At 37.6% G+C, this 19,568-nt stretch overlaps 1 protein-coding gene across 6 annotated transcripts in view; it reads right to left on the bottom strand.

Moving 5' to 3' along the window:
* BMPR1B (bone morphogenetic protein receptor type 1B) overlaps window positions 1–19,240 on the bottom strand; it is a 399,677-nt gene extending 380,437 nt beyond the window's left edge. For 3 of the 6 annotated variants that reach the window (XM_063663922.1, XM_063663921.1, XM_063663925.1), the window contains exon 1: window positions 19,038–19,172. The gene's annotated coding sequence lies outside the window, so the exon portion shown is untranslated. Of the gene's footprint in view, window positions 1–17,301; window positions 17,401–19,037 lie in introns of those variants that run through there. The other 3 variants (XM_063663928.1, XM_054484521.2, XM_063663926.1) reach the window with 3 other exon arrangements.
* Window positions 19,241–19,568: the final 328 nt, after the last annotated feature.

The following is a 19,568-nucleotide window of genomic DNA, read 5'->3' as shown; positions in this document are numbered from 1 at the left end:
ATATTTCCAGTCATTAATTAAAACAGTATTTTGAAAAATATGTAATGATATAAGGAAAAATTCATAAATCATTCAAGCAAAAATAAAATACAAAATTAAGATGGTAATTCACACTTTTATTAGCATATCTAAAAATAATTCAGGAGAAAGAGTAAAGGAAATATATCAAAATGGTAACAAATAACAGGCTCTAAGTGGTGCAATTTCAGGTGATTTTCTTTTTCCTTTCTGGCCTTTTCCTGTATTTTATAATGTTTCCATTGAACACGTATTCATTTAATAATCAAGTCTTGCAGAACTAAGACATAGCAATGTAGTAACTGAATGGATTCTGACTCTGGGGTATTACAAGTTTTGTTTTCTACCATTTTAATAAGCACAGTTTAATAGAAAATTTAAATTCTGATGTTGTTCTCTAGACAGCATTAAATAATTCTGCTTGAAATATATCAAGATTCCTTACACAACTAAAACGCATATACAAGTAGCTAAATAATTGCATTTGCTGAAGAATTTTCTAATGCCACTGAGGTGAAGAAAGAGAATGAGAGTACTTCGTGTTTATTATGTAAGTGAGAAAAATGATACCAAAATTTACTTAGAATTAATCTTCACTTCATAAAGAAAAAAGCCAGGGAGGAAGGCAGGCACAACGGTCGCCAATCAAGAAAGCGATCTTAAATGCGTATGATGCATCACCATAAAATCTGCTTTTAACATAAAGCAGTCTTGTTTTACTGTTCTTTGATAAAATACTCCCAAATATTTCCTTGCTTTTCTTTTGTGTAGATAATATAAACATTATTAGAGTGATTTTTAAAATAACTTACACCTTAAAATTATTTTAATACAGAGGAAATAGTGAGGAAACAACAACAAAAATTTCAAAAGAGAAACCTTCAGACTTTCCAAGAAAATAGGGTATTAATTTCTTTTTTTTTTTTTTTTTTTTTTGAGACGGAGTCTTGCTCTGTCACCCAGGCTGGAGTGCAGTGGCACCATTTCAGCTCACCGCAAGCTCCACCTCCTGGGTTCATGCCATTCTCCTGCCACAGTCTCCCGAGTACCTGGGACTACAGGCGACCACCACCACACCCGGCTAATTTTTTATATTTTTAGTAGAGACGGGGTTTCACCATGTTAGCCAGGATGCTCTCGATCTCCTGTCCTCATGATCCGTCCGCCTCGGCCTCCCAGCGTGCTGGGATTACAGGCGTGAGCCACAGCGTCCAGGCCAAAGGCTATTAATTTCTAACCGTAGTAATAATATTTGAAACAGATGTCTATCTACTTTCAAATCCAAACTGGATCACGGTTTACACAGTTTAATATAACTTTAATTAAGGCTCTGCAATAGTGTAAACTGATCATGTCAAGCAACTAAACACTTGCTTAATATTAAAATCTACGCAAGCTTCACTAATGCTAAAGTTAACCAGACATTTCATAATTCATCCAAGGGAAAATGTCATTCAAATTAATAAAAACATAAAATTTATCCTCTTATTTCACTACATAAACTTTTTTTTAGAAGCAAGCATTTGAAATAGAGATGGAAATATCTTAAATTGGAAAAAGAGGAAACAACTTTGTTTCTAAAGAGCTTCTTTTTTGAAATTAGGCACTTATATTTCAATACGAACATTTTGTGATCAAATAATTTTTGAGCTTAGCAACATTTTACAAGAAAATAGTTTCTCCTTAAAATTGATCAATTAACTGTACATTTTCCTCATTCTGTTTTAGTAGGAGAATCTCATATAGTAACCTGGTAAAGTAGGCTGAGTGCCAATGCCATTTAAGACATCTAAAAACAAAGAACAAGAGTGAACATTTATTGAACAACTATTATGTGCCCGGTATTTCATGTAATTCCCACAAGATCCTTACTGAATTGGTATTCTTATTATCTGCATTCTACAGATGAGGACACTGAGTGGGAAAGCTGGAATACAAACTCAGATATCTACCTCAAAAGTTCAGTATAGAACCTTCTACACTAGTTTTAGTCAAAATACAGAAGAGAATCTTTTTCCTTTTTCATGTCCCAGAATGCATTTTTAAAACAAATCCAACAAATTATACATTTAAAAAATTCTACGGTTCCTCATGTACTTTAAAAATGAAAATTTCCGCCACTATGAAAAAATAAAGATCAGAACCATACAAAAGAAAGTTAATCAACACTGACTAAGCATCTTTTGGGTTCTATATTCCATATTGTAAAATATATAGAGAGAAACAGAAGACAGGTTTTGACATTTCATACATTAAAACTGTGAGGATAGAAGTACACTAACAATTCAGGAAATCAGTAATTACAAATTGATACAGTGCAGAGTACATAAGAATGGAAGATAGTGCAGGCAGAGAAAGGGAGGGACTGAGTCAACAGGAATGAGATTAACAGAATATTTTCCCAAAGTGAATTATGAATCAGGTTCCAAAGAAAGAGAAAAGCACAAGAAGAAAAAATTCATAAATAAACTTATACATGTTGGGTGTAAAGGTTATCCAATTTTTTTTTTTCATTTTTAATCCAACTTCTAAGAAAACAGTCCACATAAAGGGGACTTGCCTTACCCTGTTTCACATTCTTTCTCATTTCTGATTCAAAAGGTTTTATTATCATGGACCCTAATCCATTCACTGTGGACAAGAACATTTTTTGTATTTCTTAAGAACCTCAAATTTTTTCCTTAAGAGCAAACAATTCATGTAAAACAAGTAACTCTGTAGTTTTTGGTGGAGGCTTCCTATTTTATACTAAGAGCAAATGCTCCAGGATGAATTTCCAGGGGCTTTGATTATCTGTCCTCTCAACTGTATTTTAGTTAGCTTGATAAATATAATTTTCCTGTTAGCAAATACTGACGTGTCATAGGGGAGGTTGCACAGAAGCATGATGAGATTAAAAATTCGGTATGGGTTATCTAGAAAATACCTCTGAAATCCCCACAAATATAAAAATAATAGACTTGACTGCTATATGAAAATATAGTGTCTTAAAAGGAAATTACTAATCAACCTGAAAATAATAAGCATGTATCAGGTTTCCCAGACATTTTCAAGAAATCTGAACATTTAAACAATCATAGAACAGTGTGACTACATAATATTTTAGGAAAAGAATACAACAGGCATTAACTTCTCAAAGAGGGAACCAGTTCAACTACATAACACTTCAACCTGGTTCAGTTTTTGTTTTCATATTACAAAGAGTTTTTAAAAGAGACTTCCTGTGGGGAGTCAAAGAAACAAAGATAACCAATGAGGTACACAGGGAAATTATCCCTTATTGATTAGTGAAAATTTGTAATCACAGAAACTAATTTATCATGTTGTTGGCAACCTCTGCGTATTTTTAATCTCTGGTAAAATTAGCCATTATAATCTAATACAGTCAAACATGAAACTGCATCTGACTTCTGAACAAAATCGTTTCAACAACTGCCTTAAAAGTTCTTAGCAAATAATTCTAAGAAAAGAATACAGTATTTATTGTGGCAGAATTATTTTCTACTAACCAAAACAATTTGCAACTCCCAAGTAATGAGTTTATTCATAAAATTGTGTAAATGGTACTCTGTATAATTATTAGACTTGTATCAGTCTCATATAAAGAATTATAAAATCTTAGAGCTGAAAGGTTTAGAAGGGACTTAAGTCATAAACATTCCCTTTTGTCTCTGAAATTCCAAAAACACCAGAAGAAAAAAGATACAAAGATGAAACAGTTATGGTACCTTGCTCTAAAGGAACTAATGACATATGCTACTATTATTAACCAAGATAAGATTTTCCCATTCCAGTTGGCCAATCTTCCATTTTAAGTGATCAGTCCAGATTCTAGATTATGACCTTTCCTGTCTCTCAATCGTATGCTCTTTTCAACATACTACTTGACTTCCTCTCCCGAAAAAGAGAACAGATGTAAAATGCTAAAATAAGAACAATAAAGGTATTGAAACATATTACTCTATCTCATCCATTACTGTGATGAAAAATTACAAACAAAAAATTATTTGACCTGAGAAATGAGAACACAAAGAAGATTTGAATTATATGAGATTAAGAAAGTTAAAGTAAAAAATAATCAACTAGTCCTTCCTTATTATATGGTTTCATAATACAATTATGAAGGGTCATTCAATGATTTAAATGGCAGGTAAAATTAAAACAAATAAAAGGAAATACCCTTGACATGCATAACAAGCCTCCAGAATACACAAAGTCGCAGAACAGAGGTCGCATCGTTAAATCCAGTAACATAATTTTAAAATAAGCTGGATCATTAGTGAAGCAAACATCTGATTTATGTTCAACATAAACATAATTTTCCATAATGGAAAAATTATATTTTGGAATCTAAGGAGTCACTAAGGAAGCTTTCTATTTGTTACAAATTATACTATATCTTATTACATTTTTGCAATATTTATATTCCTTTGGAAAATCAAGTGGTGACTACTGGATTAGCAAAAATGTGTTCATTTAACACACAGATAGTACCTGTAATATCAAATATTTTAAATATTAAGTATTTTAAAAAGCAAATTTCCTATTTTACTTTTAACATCATTTTAAACCTTGCTTTCCTCATAACTCCTTGGCTTTATGTAAAATATGTGTTTAATCTGGTTATTTTGGAAACTAAAGATTTCTTTTTTTTACAGTAACTCTGCCTCAGCTGAACTCCACTGCCACAGCCAATAGGCCCTTCTGCATTTTGCTATGCCAAAAAATAACATCATGCTGAAGACAAAGGAGAGGTCCTTTCTAGAAAAAGTGTGTGAAGATATGAAGCCCACTGGCTGGCTGGCAGACGATGACAGTATGGGCAGTCTGCAAACCAGCCTGGAAAACTGCTGCAGTCATTTCATTGCCATCCACTCTGGTGCATTCTGATAAATCAAATCAGAAGGATAAAATATACGTAATATCTCTATTACAGATGATGACCTAGAGTCACTAAAATGTTAAAGAAAATTTAATCACAGGAGTTACAAGATGAAACTCTTCTTGAAGGTTTTTATTGTGGTTTTTAGTACATACTTTCTGGTCCTCCCTATAATTTCACATCAATCCTCTATCAAGCCATACAATGAGTGTATGTCACAGTGCTTCCTTCAAAATAATTTTTAAGTTTAAAAATATCATTTCAGACATTATCAATTGATTTCAAATGAGTCTTTTTCTTCATCTTGCATCCCTCTACCGTTAGCAAGTTACCTGGGCTATCTAGTTCCTCACATTCACTAAAATGTCACTGTAGTTAGACAATATAAGGATCAAACAGAAAAGTCAATATTAGTAAATATGTAGTAACTTTGCTCTTAAAATACACTGCCAGTACTCTCTGTATAGAAATGTTATATAACTGAAAGGGTATATTAAGGGAGATTACATCATTTAAAGTTCAAAATATATTTTTCTATATATTTTAAACAGTGTCTCTCTTTATCCACCTCTCTCCTCAGGAGATGATCAACAACCCAAGTCTCTATCTCGAAGGCTCTTTAATTATCAACCTTTCTCTGTGCTCTAACAGCACCTTCCACATGCAATTACCATCTCATACAGTTGTCACACACGTCTCCTTGCCTCAGGGGTCTTTCAAACTCATGAACCACCAGGGCTGATTGTCAGTCATCTTTGTTTCATCAAAAACCAGTACAATATCTGGCTCTAACAGACCTCCAACATTTGAGTATGGATTTAGAAGCTGAGGGTCCTACATTAGAATCCAGCACTACACTACCACTGGCTGAACCTCACTGTGCATTAAAATCCTTCATCTGTAAAACGGGTTGACAGTAACTACTATCTTCAATGTGACAGGCCTACACACTGCCTAGAACATATAAAAGAAAACCACTGTAGCCTCTGGGGGTGGGGGGGGTGGGGGGTGTGTGTGTGTGTGTGTGTGTCTGGTTTTTTTTTCTGCTGCTACTTGTATGTAATTGCATTTCAACCACCTACATTAAGTCTAAATGTCACCTCTTTTATCCACAGCCCCTCACGTTTCCCTAATTTCACGTTATAATTACTTCTTAGCAATTTGACAAATTTCTAAGGTCTGTGTATGCTGAAGTATAAGGTCACGGAAGAACTTAACACATATAATCATGGGAAGGGGTCTAGCTTTTAATTTTTTTTTTTTTTTTTTTTTTTTTTGCAGGGGTAATCATGTCTCGGTAAGTTAAAACTTGTGTAGAGCCTCAAGGGAGAAACCAGTCAATATAATCCACTGGATTTTTTTTAAAAGCCCTTGACAAGGTACTACCACAAAAGTTATTATAATTAACTGAGTCATCATAGGATTCGATGAATTTTTACTGGAGAAACAAAGACAGTGAAAAAAGGAATTATTTTGGCAGGAAAACCATAAACAGGGAAGGTGCTGGAAGTAGCCTTAACATTTTTACGAATGATGTAAAAGAGGAAATATAGATTAAATTTTCCAGGTCTGCAAAAGATACTAAGTTTTTCCAGCATGTGAAATGCCAAGTCAGTGGGCTAACCTACAAGATTTCCAAAACTTTATGAGTTACTAGGGGGAAAAACATCAAATAAGATTCAAATTGGAAAACTATAGGGTTACTATACTTCTCAGGATAAGGGCCTTAGTCATCATAAAAAGAAGCTAGAAGTCACCTCTGGGATACTGCATTAATAAGTTCCTGCAGCCAAAAAAGCTAACAATGGCACAGACACCACTACAGAATAGAAAATATGGTTCTCATCTCATTTAACACCAGAGTTCATCTTTACTTGAAATACTACATGCAGTTCTGGTCTAACATAGACTAGCTCTCCAAAAATATCTGCTGCTGAATAAAAAATCTATAACCTTGCCTTCACCAAAAAAAAAAAAAAAGAATCTAAGGACAATGCAAACAAATAAAAACAAATGATCAGGTGAATGACAGGATGGTCATATAAACAAAAACAACAAAGATCAGCATTCTCTCAGTCTAGAAAGGTGAGGGCTACAAGGAAACACTATAGATGTGAAGACTCTACATATCCCATAAATGATGGACAGCATGGACAAAGCAGAGTGCTAAGGAAATGCTGCCATACTTCAGCTAGAATACCCACTTTGGCTGAGGAGAAATATGAAGTGAAGAAAAGAAGCTAAAATCTAAGCACTTTCCAAATATAGCAGTTTCACTAATGGCTGAGCACTGTGGTTTAGACTGAGGATAACTAAGATATCTGGAGGACTTAATACCAAATTTTAAAAGTAAAATCATAAAACACCAATTCTAGTCTTCCCTAACATATTCCCTGATGGCGTCACCTAAAGACAGAATAACAGACTGAATCAACTTCACATTTCATAAATGTTCTCACCAACTTCTCATTTTGTCTTTCCCACATTCAGTCTATTTGTGCTCTGAATTATTCTTCGGTAGTGTATCATCTGTGAATTTTTTTTTTTTTTTTTTTTGAGACGGCGTTTCACTCTTGTTGCCCAGGCCGGAGTGCAATGATGCAATCTTGGCTCACTGCAACCTCCGCCTCCTGGGTTCAAGCGATTCTCCTGCCTCAGCCTGCCAGGTAGCTGGCATTACAGGCATGTGCCACCATGCCCGACTAATTCTGTATTTTTAGTAGAGACGGGGTTTCACCATGTTGGTCAGGCTGGTCTCGAACTCCTGACCTCAAATGACCCACCCACCTTGGCCTCCCAAAGTGCTAGGATTACAGGCGTGAGCCACCGTGCCCGGCCTCAACTGTGAATTTAAACATCTTTCTCTTTAGAGCAGAACTAGATCATGTCTTTGACACGCTTTACAATATGGCATCAAAATCATTCATGTTGCATAAATATTTAATAATTCCATTTGTAAGAAAGACATTATTCACAAACTACAGATGTAAAATATTATTGTTAAACTACATTACACCTTCCAGGTTTAGGACAGATGAGCCAGAAAAGGAATTTAGAGGCTCATGGTAAGTCAGGGTGCATGCAAGTATGTTTGAAGAAAAATGTTTAAGAATGCATAACAGCTTTCAAACCACAAGTATAAACACATGAAATTTCAAATAAAAGCTAGAAAGGTGTTGATGAAAACCTGTATAATGTAATTACAGATTTTTGTATATCAAAGAGATTATATAAAGGAATAAAAAGTGTCTAGATCTAAGTAATATCTGCAATATATTTTATATAATACATGTCTGTGCCATTTTTAGCTATTTTTGCTATGGAAATACATTCCTTTGTTCAAAATATAAACATTTCACAAAACATTTTAAGTGAAACTACATAATCAAATAAGTGATTTCATAACAAAATAGAAATGTATCTTACTCTTATTAGTTTATAATATTACTAAAATATATTAAGACTGTGCCTACAAAATACCAAATCATCATTCCACTTACTCTAACTTAGTAACTTCCAATCAGAGAATGATGGAGTTAGTAAAGAAACACCGTTGATGTTCACAATAGAAATGAGTGTATTTTAATTTTTTTTTGGCTCAGAGAAAAAGCAGTCACATAAAATAGTGTTTTTTGATTAAATGCAAAAGTGAGGAAGATAAAAATGAAAGGGGAGGGAAAAATGAGAAGGTGAAGAGTAAAAGGATGCAAATGAGCATTCCTATATTGTTAGGATTTAGGGGGAAAATCGCTGCAATTCTGATACTCGGATTGTGGTAAATAAAGCAGAGGTTTTTTGTTGTTGTTGTTTTTTAAGGTCAGTTTTCTCTTTAAACTGTTAAGTCTGAGGTATTCAAGAAATAAAGACATTAAGTTACAGTCCTTGTACCAAGCATATAAAATATATCCCATGCTGATCACAAAGAATAAACTTTAACAGCTAAAAATCTTGAAAATTGACTTACTCAAAGCAATTTTCAATGTCTTTATGGCTCTGTAAATCAAGAGACTCCAATGAGAAGAAAATGTACACAAAATCTTTACTGTGCCTTGAAATATTCTGTATTTCAAGACAATGTATTTATAAGAAGTTTTGGATTATCTGCCATTTTTATAAATACCTATTTTTTTTTTTAGTAAGTGTCAAAAGTCAAATCGTATGAAATATTTTTTGGAAGAAGTTCATTTATATATGGCTGTTTATCTCAGTCTTAACATACTTCACAGAATGGTGAAACGATAAAATTTAAATAATTTTATTATGTTATCGAATTAAGAATTTTTTACAACTTCTATATTTGAGGAAGAAGATATAGTATGCATAAATATGCATAATTATGGGGCAGGAAATACATAATTTGCCTACAAAAATCAAAAAGGTTTGATGACTGAAGCAAGGAGTGAATCGGGTCCATTGAGAATTACTAAGAAAAACATAATCAAACATAAATGCCACAGCATACAAAGATCATTTTCCAAATTGGTTCCAGAAATAGCTCCTAGGTTACCATGAAAAGCTTATTTAATTCAATTAAACAGTGTAGTATGGTTTTTCTCTTCAGAGAGGGTTTAAATATTTTCATTTGCTACAGATGTTAACGATAAGTATTTAAAGGAGTGATTGATGTAATCTTGAGTGAGATGCAGATTCAAAGCTGTTGAATAAGGACTTTTGAATGAAAACAACTTACTGACACATTTATTCCAACCACTAAGAGCATCCATTATGTATGAAGTACACAAAGTAAAGCTCCTAACAAATAGCACGTTTGTTTACATTATGTCCTGTCATATAAATTCAATATTAATTCCTGCTCAAAATTATACGACAAGATAAAATATTTAGAGACAATGTTTGTTCCTCCACATTAGTACATCATTAGAATCCTACCTCAAATACGCAACGGTGGGAAAGGATTTACAATTTAAAATTTAAATAGTAGTTAAGCTAAATTTATTTTGGAATAATTTAGGTTTCCCTGGATAACTTTTCCACGTTAATCTCAACATTATATAAATTCATTCACAGTCACTCAGGATGAGTAAGTAATGCCTCCAAAACAGCCTGGTCGTGGGTTCTTCTGAGTCCATCTGGCTTTTGGCTAGAAGACTGGAATGACTCATAAAAATGAAGCAACCTGAGGTCACCTACTCCAGGTCTTTTAAACAGAATTGCCAACTGCTTACCAGGTGGTTCCAATTTCTGAGAATACTTAAAATAAGGGAGAAACTCATTCTAGATACACCATTTTATTTTCATATTGTCTCTGGCCACAGAACTTGGTAAGGAAGGAAGCTCTTTTGAAATGTAGATTACCAATCATCTGAAGGCCAGAAATCACTGCATGTCTTGGATTGAGAATATTATATAAATAAAGTCAAGTGAAAAAGAAAGGAAGGACACAAAACCATAGTATATTATGCTCTCAATTCAGTAAAGAAAAAAAGACCCAAAATGCTAATGGTGGCTACTTCTGTGTGGTAAAAAAAATAATAATAAAAAAATTTTTAAAAATGAGTGACTGATTTTATTTGTTTGAGTTCCCTATGTTTCGCAAGTTCACTTCAATGAACATTCTTTACAATTAGAAAAAATAACAATAAGTAACTTTTTAGAAAATATTATACACTGTAAATCTCATGCTCAGTGAGCTGCAGAGGCCCAGTATGTACTCACAGGTATAAGGCTGGAAGTCTTTTTCTGGGTAGTGAAGGAAAGCATTCATTTTTACCTTTAAAAAGAAAAAGTGTTAAAAAAAAAAAAAAAAAAAAAGACAGGAGCCAGTTTCCTGTTCTATGATGGGTAAGATAATTGTAGGAACAACTCCTGGCAGTAAGAATGATCCCTTCATTTCAGGAGATAATAAACTGGTGAAAATGTTTAACCAATTGTTTGTATCAATTTTTTTCCCATAGTTTTGAGGAACACTAATCCAATGATATACACAGGGAAAAATACAAGTCCCATGATCAAATACCACTTTTGGGGACTGTCAATATTAATGCATGTTAATACAACAAAGGCTCAGAAAGGGTTGGGTTGCAATTTAAAAACATCAGAAATTGCCAGATTTCATTATTTACTTGCTTATCAAACACTTGTGTTTACTATGTACCTGTCACTGTTCTAAACACTTTAAAAATCAAAATTCTAATCCTCAAACATCCCTATGATGTAAACACTATTATTGTCATTGACATTTTACAGATGATGAAACAAAAACACAGAAGCTGCAGTATAACTTGCCCAAGGTCTCACAACTAGGAAATGACACAGCCACGATTCAAACCTAGACAAACTCCCACGGTTAACCAGGAGGCCATGCTGCCATCCATAAGATCCCTCTTGGGCTGCACACCTAACATTCCACAAAACCACTGTTCCATGAAACACACTGGGAAAACAAATGCAATCAGGTAAAACATACTGTTATATGCAAATTCCTTATCTGGATTAGTCAAATAGCTCATATTACCTCAAACCCCAATTTTTCATTTACTATCTGACAAAGTAGAAATAACAGTGATGTTAGACCTCAAAAAAATTCTAGAATGTAATTATTAAATGAGAGGTGTGATTAAATTATGTCCCCTCTCTGTTGTCTTTTAATTTTATTAGGCATCACAATTCAAACCGATATACTCTCAAGTGCCTCTTAATTTCTAGAGGTTTTTGTGTGGCAAGATTATTGGCCCAGTTTTCTTCTTCACGTCTATCAAACTTTTAAAATAGTCTAAGAAATATAACGAGCAGGGAGATGAGGAACTCTGTGATCTTTAACTATCAGATTACACATTAAATATGTTTCAGAATGCATACATTGATGTAGATGGGGTTACTGATGCATGATTAAATTCAAAACGAAAGTCACAAAATGATATAGATGATCTTATTTTCATTTAAAAATACATAGTAATGCATAAGAAAATTCTTAAGGGATACACACACACATACATATATACAAAACTATTAATTTTAGGTAATAGTATAAAGCACTTTATTTTCTTAAGGTTTATATGAAATTTCTAATTTTCCTGCCAAGATTTATTGTTTGTGTCATCATTGGGAAAAGCTTTTAAATAGTCAAATATTAAGAGCCTGAATAATATATGCAGGTTAACAAGAGCCACTTAGACATGCCCTGCCTTTCAGTTGCTTGTGATCTTGAGTAAATGATAGTCCCCCAGTTACTCTCTACTGCTGCACCCTGTTTATTTTTTTAAATAGACCTAATCACAAACCTAAATTGTAACTATTATGTATAGTTGTTTATTTCCTGCTCCCTTCCCAGTCCTCCCAAATAGTGGCAAACATCCACCTTTTTGTATCCACAATGCCTAGTACAGTGCCTGGTACTAAACAGTGAATCTATAAAGATGCACTGCATTTGTGAAAAAGTGGAGGAAACAAAGCACATGGATAGAAGGTACACAGACTATCAAGTCACGAGATGTTCCAATAAACTGACTGACAGTATTTATATAAGAACTTAGGTTTGTGGATCATTCTGCATGGACAGAAGCATATAATTTGGGGTGGAAAGCAGATGACCAAAAGAGGTAAGGGAGTATGACTGTTCTTATCAATCCAAGAAGACTCCAAAGAGGAGGCTTTCAGAAGCTGAATCAACAGAAAATAGGACTTTAATTGACACAGCTCCTGATAAGCTGAGGGAATTTATTTATAAACAGACAATGTAATAGGGTGTGGGCAGTAGTGGAAAAGAACCCCAAGGGTATTGCAATAAATCCAGGTTAGTAAAAGCAGCGAAGTTATTCCAGGGATTACCAGAATCTGGAAAGAGGGAGTTATATAGAGAAGGATACCTTGGGAAGAGCAATGACTTTCAGTGCAGGAATACAGGCAGCCCAAACTGATCTCTCACAAAAAGGGAGCCAAGGAAATAAATACCCTCACTCCCCACCCTCCCTCTACTCTCCTGCTGTAGCTCCCCAGTGACCGACGTTTTTTAGAAGTCAAAGTTGTTCATCTAGGTTATTTTCCCTGCAGACAGCATGAGGTAGAAGGGCTGAGAGTGGTTCTGGAGTGGCAACCAAAATATATCTGACACAGAAGCCAATGGTAATAAGAACAGTTTTGGCAAAATGGGGCAAGACAGAATATTCAGATAGAGAAGAAACTCTTGACAAATTGAAGAGTATCAAAAGAAACAGTGGAAGAAAATTACGAACACATAAAAATGAAATGATGCCACAACTGTCTGCAAGCCCATCTGAGCACTGCACCACGTTCCGTAATAAAGGGAAGGATTTCAGGATAATCCTCCATTATGTGGACTATCATGGCTAATGTGTATTGGAAAACAGCAGAAAAGTAGCTTGTTTCAGAAAAAAGAATTGATGATAATTTAATACATTTTATAGATGGTCGTAAAGTATACTAGTTAGATAAAATTCACTGATTTCTATCAAGAGATTAATTTAGACAAAGGCAACATCATTACAGACTTCCTTGGAAACATTTTAGATTCGTAAATCATCAAATTAACTAGTGACAGATGTGTCTGTACTTGTTTAAGTTCATATCTATCTAACCGCTATAAAAATGACTAAAATGTTTATCTCAAGACAGCCAGGCAAGAAACGTTATAAACAGATATACTGGATTTTATCTTTTTTTTTTCCTTTAGCCGATAAGTAAATACAATCTCCAGAAAATTCATTTCCAAACTTGCTACTTAATATCTTCCAAAGCTGACGCCACATGCAGCCATATCCTTGTTGAAAGACAGGAAAAAATAAAATTAGCTGAATCAAAACTACTGGCCTCTAAAAGCACTGCACAACTATTTACTGAATGCCTACTATGTCTTAGCACTTTGCAAGGGGCTGGAGTACAATGATGTGTAACATCCCGATCTAACAATGCAGACTTTACAATGAATTCTTTCAAGAAGCATCCAAAGTTTTCAAAGCTGAGGGTTAGAGGAAAATGACACTCAGACCTGATTAGAGGAATTCTGCCTCACTTTCCTTTTTTTATACTGACACATTTTACTGAAAATGAAGTGAAGAGATGCTCATTCAAGGATGCTCACCACTCTGCTTTTCAGAGAGAACCAAGCGTCTCAGTGTAGTCCAGGAATCATGTCTAGCACTAAGAACCTTACCGCAACGCTTCCTAGGACATACTATAGGCTCTCACGTGGAAGAAGCTTGCAGCCCATGAGATATTTCAGGTGAGGTAAAGAAGTGGTATCTGGGAACTCTAAGAAGGTGCTGAGGTCTGAAATTCAAAAGTAAAAGTAACTCTTGAACCAGTGAATTGCTGCAATGTAGATCCTGGCACACCCCCAGCCCCAAGCCCCGCAAAAAAAAAAAAAAAAAAAAAAAAAAAAAAACGGTGATGATTCAACTCCATGATTCTTCTATTCCATGATAAGAACAATGTCTGATCAACCTCTCAAGGTTCCACCCTTGGCCAAGTCAACAAACTCTCCGCTACATCATTTTCATAGCCACCCACGTGGCCATATTCAGGCACTCTTGCTCACACTACATACAGACATGCTAAATCATATTTGTTCACTTCTCTGTTTAAAATCCTCCAGGGTGTTCAACAGAATGTACTTTGAATAAAATGCATACTTTATGCTATGAACCTCGCCACCTCTCTGACCTCATTCCTACCACTTCCTCTAATTGCCTGAGTCCAGCCTCCCTGGCCAGTGAGTGCCTAGCTTGCTACTATTAGAGACAGCCCTAGTGCATCCTCTGATAGGAAATTCTTTCAGATCTTCAAGGGGTTGGCTCTTTCTTGTTACTCAAGAATATCCTTACAGAGGCCTTCCTTGACCACCTCATATAAAGTAGCCCAGTCACATGCTGTCATATCACCCTGTCTTGTTTTCCTAATGGCAAATTTCACTATTGGAAATAATCTTATTCATGTGTTTGTTGATAGTTCATTGTGTTTTCACTCTCTACAAGTTCAATGACAGCAAGGATCCTGTGTCTCTTACAGTCACAGTGTCCCCACGGTGTATAACAGTGCCACACACATTTAAGTAAAAATGAATGTAATTAGAATATTGGCATGTAAGTGGATGTCCCGAACATCATGAAAACAAATTATTGCCTGATGTAAATTATACATTATCCCTTCTTACTACTGTGATGAGCTTTAAAAATACCCAGAAATAACATAACAAAATGTCCTTTTTGTCTACTCCTAAATCTTGGCTTATTTCTCTCTCTCTGTACTCTATCCTAAAAAATTTTATTTTCACTCAATTTAAATTATTAAGTCAATATAAGCGACTTTTTAATCTACCTTTCTAGCCGCAACCCCTCCTTTCCCTGAATTCTGGCCTGCCTATACATATCTCGACAATTCTACTTCAGTTTCTGCCATCACATAAAATTCAGCATATGGAAACCTGAAATTATTAATAGTATCTCCAAGGCAATATCAGTTTTTCCTTCTGTCCTCAATACTTTTACCAACCATCCTCCGAATACCCATATTTAAAAGCTAGAAATGATCTTGATTATGAAATTCAAGAACTGGAAGACAGACTGGAGGACAAGTAAAATGGTCTTCAAGTTTTTTTAGAGCTGTGTTAGCCTTTTTTAAAACAAAAGCTTACCAGGAAGTCTGATATGTAAAACAGATGAATCTGCAGTTGTTCTGGGAGTTAAACTGGTAGTCTCTGAAGAAAACTTCAAAAAGAACCACTAATCTGGTCCAAACTTCCTTTTTCTTCTCCCTAACCCCCTTCAAAACACACACACACACACACACACACACACAGAATTATAGAGCGGAAAATATAAGTCCAGAGAGCTTAAATCTTCTTTGTAGGTAAGAAATAGTAATTCTGCCCAACACAGTTATCACCCAGAACAATGCCTACCACATAGAAATAATTTAGGAGTCAAGGTTCTTAAAGATCAGTATTACCTCCATGCTTACACACATCAGAAATCATTATCAGTTATTGCAAAGTGATACATTTCATGCATGGCTTTTATTGGGTGACATGAAAAGAAATCTTCAGAGTTTAGAGTAAAACTTCCAGCTTCTAATTATAGACATATTTACCCACTTCTAGTGAAAGAAGTCAAACATGAGTCCAGTGAAAAGAACTGTGGCACCGTGAAAAAAGTAAAGTCTCAATTCCATAGCCATCCTAGCCTCACTTTCTATTTCTGAGCATGGTTTTTCAAACTCTCTGGGCCTCATCCTCTTCATCTTTAATATTATTAATGTGTGTGATGACATGCTAAGATTCCTTCAATCCTAAGTCTGTGATCTGCTATTACACTATTCTAAAGTATTTCCCTTGAGCTACTGCATCCACAAAGAATCAGTATCACAAGTTAGAGGCAATTTGGAAAAGAACCAATCGTCCTACAAGGATTTCTTGAGTATCTATCATATACCAGGTACTGTGCTGGGCATCTGAAATTCAGAGAAAAAGAAACAAAGGACACTATCTCACCTCAATGAGATAACAGTCCAACAAGGAAGTGTCAAGCAAGTAACCATACAGCACAGAGGTGGACACTGAAAGAGGGGCACTCAGAAGCCTGAGAGGCAGAGGCAGTGGTGAGGGGGCTTCTGAAAATCAGGAAGGCTCTGCTAGGTTGGAGTAGGCGACAACTGACTTTAGATTTGGATGATAAATACGAGTTGAGTGCTCAGAAAGAGCTGGAGGAGGTGCTATATGTGGCAAAAGATAAGCACATTTTAAACTGCCTTATACTTTTAAACAAATAATAATAAATCAGCATTTACTGTAATAAAAATACTTTATCAGGCCATCTCACACAGTTCCCAAAGCTTATGAGGAAAAATTTAAGTCAATTTCCTTTTAATAAATATTATTTAACGACTGGAACATTTTGAGAAACATACATAAGTAGGCCGTAGCAGCACGTCACTCAGGGACAATAATCTAACAGGGAATTTCATACAACCTAGCCTAGACTAAGTGCTGGGCAGCACCTGGCAGACAAGGTGGCAAAGCCCGTATAAATAGTGATGATTCACTAACATGACATAAATCAAGATTTTAACTCACCAAAAACTAACATTTTGATTTAAAAACACAAATCAGTGCCATTAAAATTCATCAGCGGCCTCTAGCACATGAGTAATGAGATCATATCAACTTATATCATGTAACTAAAAGGAAAAGGTGGTTTTCTAAATGGTAATTCAGATTGGACAAATAACACACTGTATCAAGTTTTGTAGCTCTAGGCAATATTTTGCTAAACACAAAGGTACATTATGCATGACTAAAGAAAACAGTGAAAATCAGAGCAATTAATTTCCCAGCTATGTTTCCCATAAAAAGACATCACTACTATGATCTGCTTATAAAACACAAACTTTTTTGCATTGCACAATGATCTAAGTGTGTAATAACTTACATATTTCACTAAGATGTAATATCCTTCAAAACATCCTTATAATGAAAGTTTTCCAAAAACATTATTGATCACTGGAATGTCTCATGTTTTCAAATTACTGACGAATCCTTTACTATTTTCTTTACAGTTAGAGATAATTCTTCTTGATCACTAGAGTGTAAAGAGGTATAAAGTACAAAGACTGAATATTTTCTTAAATACTAACGTCCCAGTTGACACAGGACATTTCCCATAACTTGCCCAAAACAATAATTAGGAGAGTTGTCACTGGAATCCTAAAAAATATATGTAAGAAAACAGAGACTCGTTGGCATCAATTTAGCACAGCAAGAGATTTCCATTAAGTGCTTTTTCAAATTATTTGCAAACTCTTTTTAGCTGAACCCTCTCATTTCCAGTGGAGCCTTTTGTGTTTCTTTGCAGAACTCAGGAACCTTTTCTCAGGTGGCTCTGCTTCGCTGCAGATAAGTTTGGTATTAACACATTCTCTTTATCTGTTGGAGGTAATGAAACGGCTCTCTTCCTCCGTTTTCTTTCACTGGCACCTTTGTGACCGCTCGTAGTCACTGACCTCACCTTGGTGGAAAGGTGGCTAAAAAAAGAGCAGTTCCTAACAACTCAAGGAAACTGCAGCGTTTCCATTCAGAACAAACAGCAGGACCCAGCTGGAGGGGTGCAGCTCTGCAGAAGTAAGATCCGCACCGCAGCGGACAACTTCCAGAGGCTCTTCTCCAACACCACCAAAGACAGGCGGAAACACGGAGCCTGGACAGAAAGAGGGACGAGCAGAGAAATGGGCGCAGAGAGCAAGAGACAGGGGAGCCAGGAAGACCGGGAGCGAAAGCCTCTTAAGAGAGAGAGAGAGAGACCAAAAGATTGTGAGAATGACAGAGCGAAGAGGATGAAGGGACAGAGGAGGGACACACTGGGAGAGCCAGAGCAGGCGGTGGGGAGAGGGAGACACGCACGGAAGGAAAGAGAGACCGGGGGGAGAGGCAAAGGATAGCAATAAGGAGAGGAAGGGAGAAAGGAAGAAGAGGGAGAGAATGAAAGACCCAGAACTTGAGAGGCAGACAGAGAGACAGAGAAGCAGGAGAGAGAGAGAGGAGAAGAGACAGGCAACTGAAGCAGAGACGGAGCCCAGTCCGAGGCGCCGGGACCAGCCCGCCGCGCACTTTCCCCCACGGCAAGGCTGGGTCTCGGGAGGCGTCCGGGGCAGGTGGGTGCCTGCGGGTCCCGCCTGGGCTGGCCCTGGGCCCCCGCCCCGCCGCCCCGCCGGGCTCCCTCCCATTTCCCGGATTCCGCGACTGCCCTCAGCTCGCCCTCCCGCCCCATCCCTCCGCTCGCAGGTCCGACTCCCTGCCTTGGCGCGTCCCTCCAGCTTCCAAGCACGTGTCCCGCCCGCCGCCGCCGCTGCCCCGACTCCTCGCCTGCGCGGGCACGAGGCCTCGGGGTCCCGGCAGAGCCGCCCGCGCACAAAGCCGAGGCGGCCACCGCCTGACCCCCTCCCCGCCGCCGCCGCCACCGCCCCACGGCCGCGCAGCCCGCCCTCGCTCTCGCCCTCTCCCTCGCGCACTCCGTCCTGCCTGGGGCGACCGCCGCCCAGCCCCGCACCCAGCCGCTGCCCGTCCCGCGCCGCCCCTCGCTCTGCCCGGCTCTCGCCGGCTCGGCCGCCCCCCGCGCGCTCGGGAACTCGGCCACCCGCAGGGGACGGGGCCCCGCCGCGCGCGCCTTACCCGCGGCTGCGCTCCCGGCTCCCGCGTCCTCGGCGCCGCGGTCCCCGCACTGCCCGGCGCCCCGCGAGGCCTCGCCGACTCCGCGCCCCGCGCTCGGCCGCGCCGTCAACTTCTGGCCGCCGCGGCCGCTCCGCCGCCACCGCCGCCGCCGCCGCGGGACTTTTTTTTTTTTTTTTTTTTCCCCTCTCGCTCCTCGGCTGCCTCTGGAATTTTTTTTTTTCACTTGCCCTCTCCAGCTCCCACTAGTGATTGGAGACTGAGAGCCAAGTACTTAGCGGAGGGATTACACTTCTCAACGCACTTGGAGCGGCCCCAGCGCCGCCGCCTGTGTGCGGAGTGCGGGGCCGACTTGGGGAGCGGCGGGGTGCGGGCCGGAGGCATCCGTGGTAGAGGGGTGCGCTTCCCAAGCCCCGTCTGCTGCTCAGAGCATCCCCAAGATTTCCCTCATGGGTCCTGTCCTGGTTATGTTTAAGAAGGTTTCCAGAAAACCTCCTGGTTTGAGGAACAAAGATTCGTGGAATTATTGTACCT

Source organism: Pongo pygmaeus, chromosome 3 (assembly GCF_028885625.2).
Source record: "Pongo pygmaeus isolate AG05252 chromosome 3, NHGRI_mPonPyg2-v2.0_pri, whole genome shotgun sequence".
In the NCBI taxonomy this organism is placed as follows: Eukaryota; Metazoa; Chordata; class Mammalia; order Primates; family Hominidae; genus Pongo; species Pongo pygmaeus.
The sequence above is the reverse complement of the archived record's forward strand: the minus strand, read 5'-3'. Positions and strand labels throughout refer to the sequence as shown.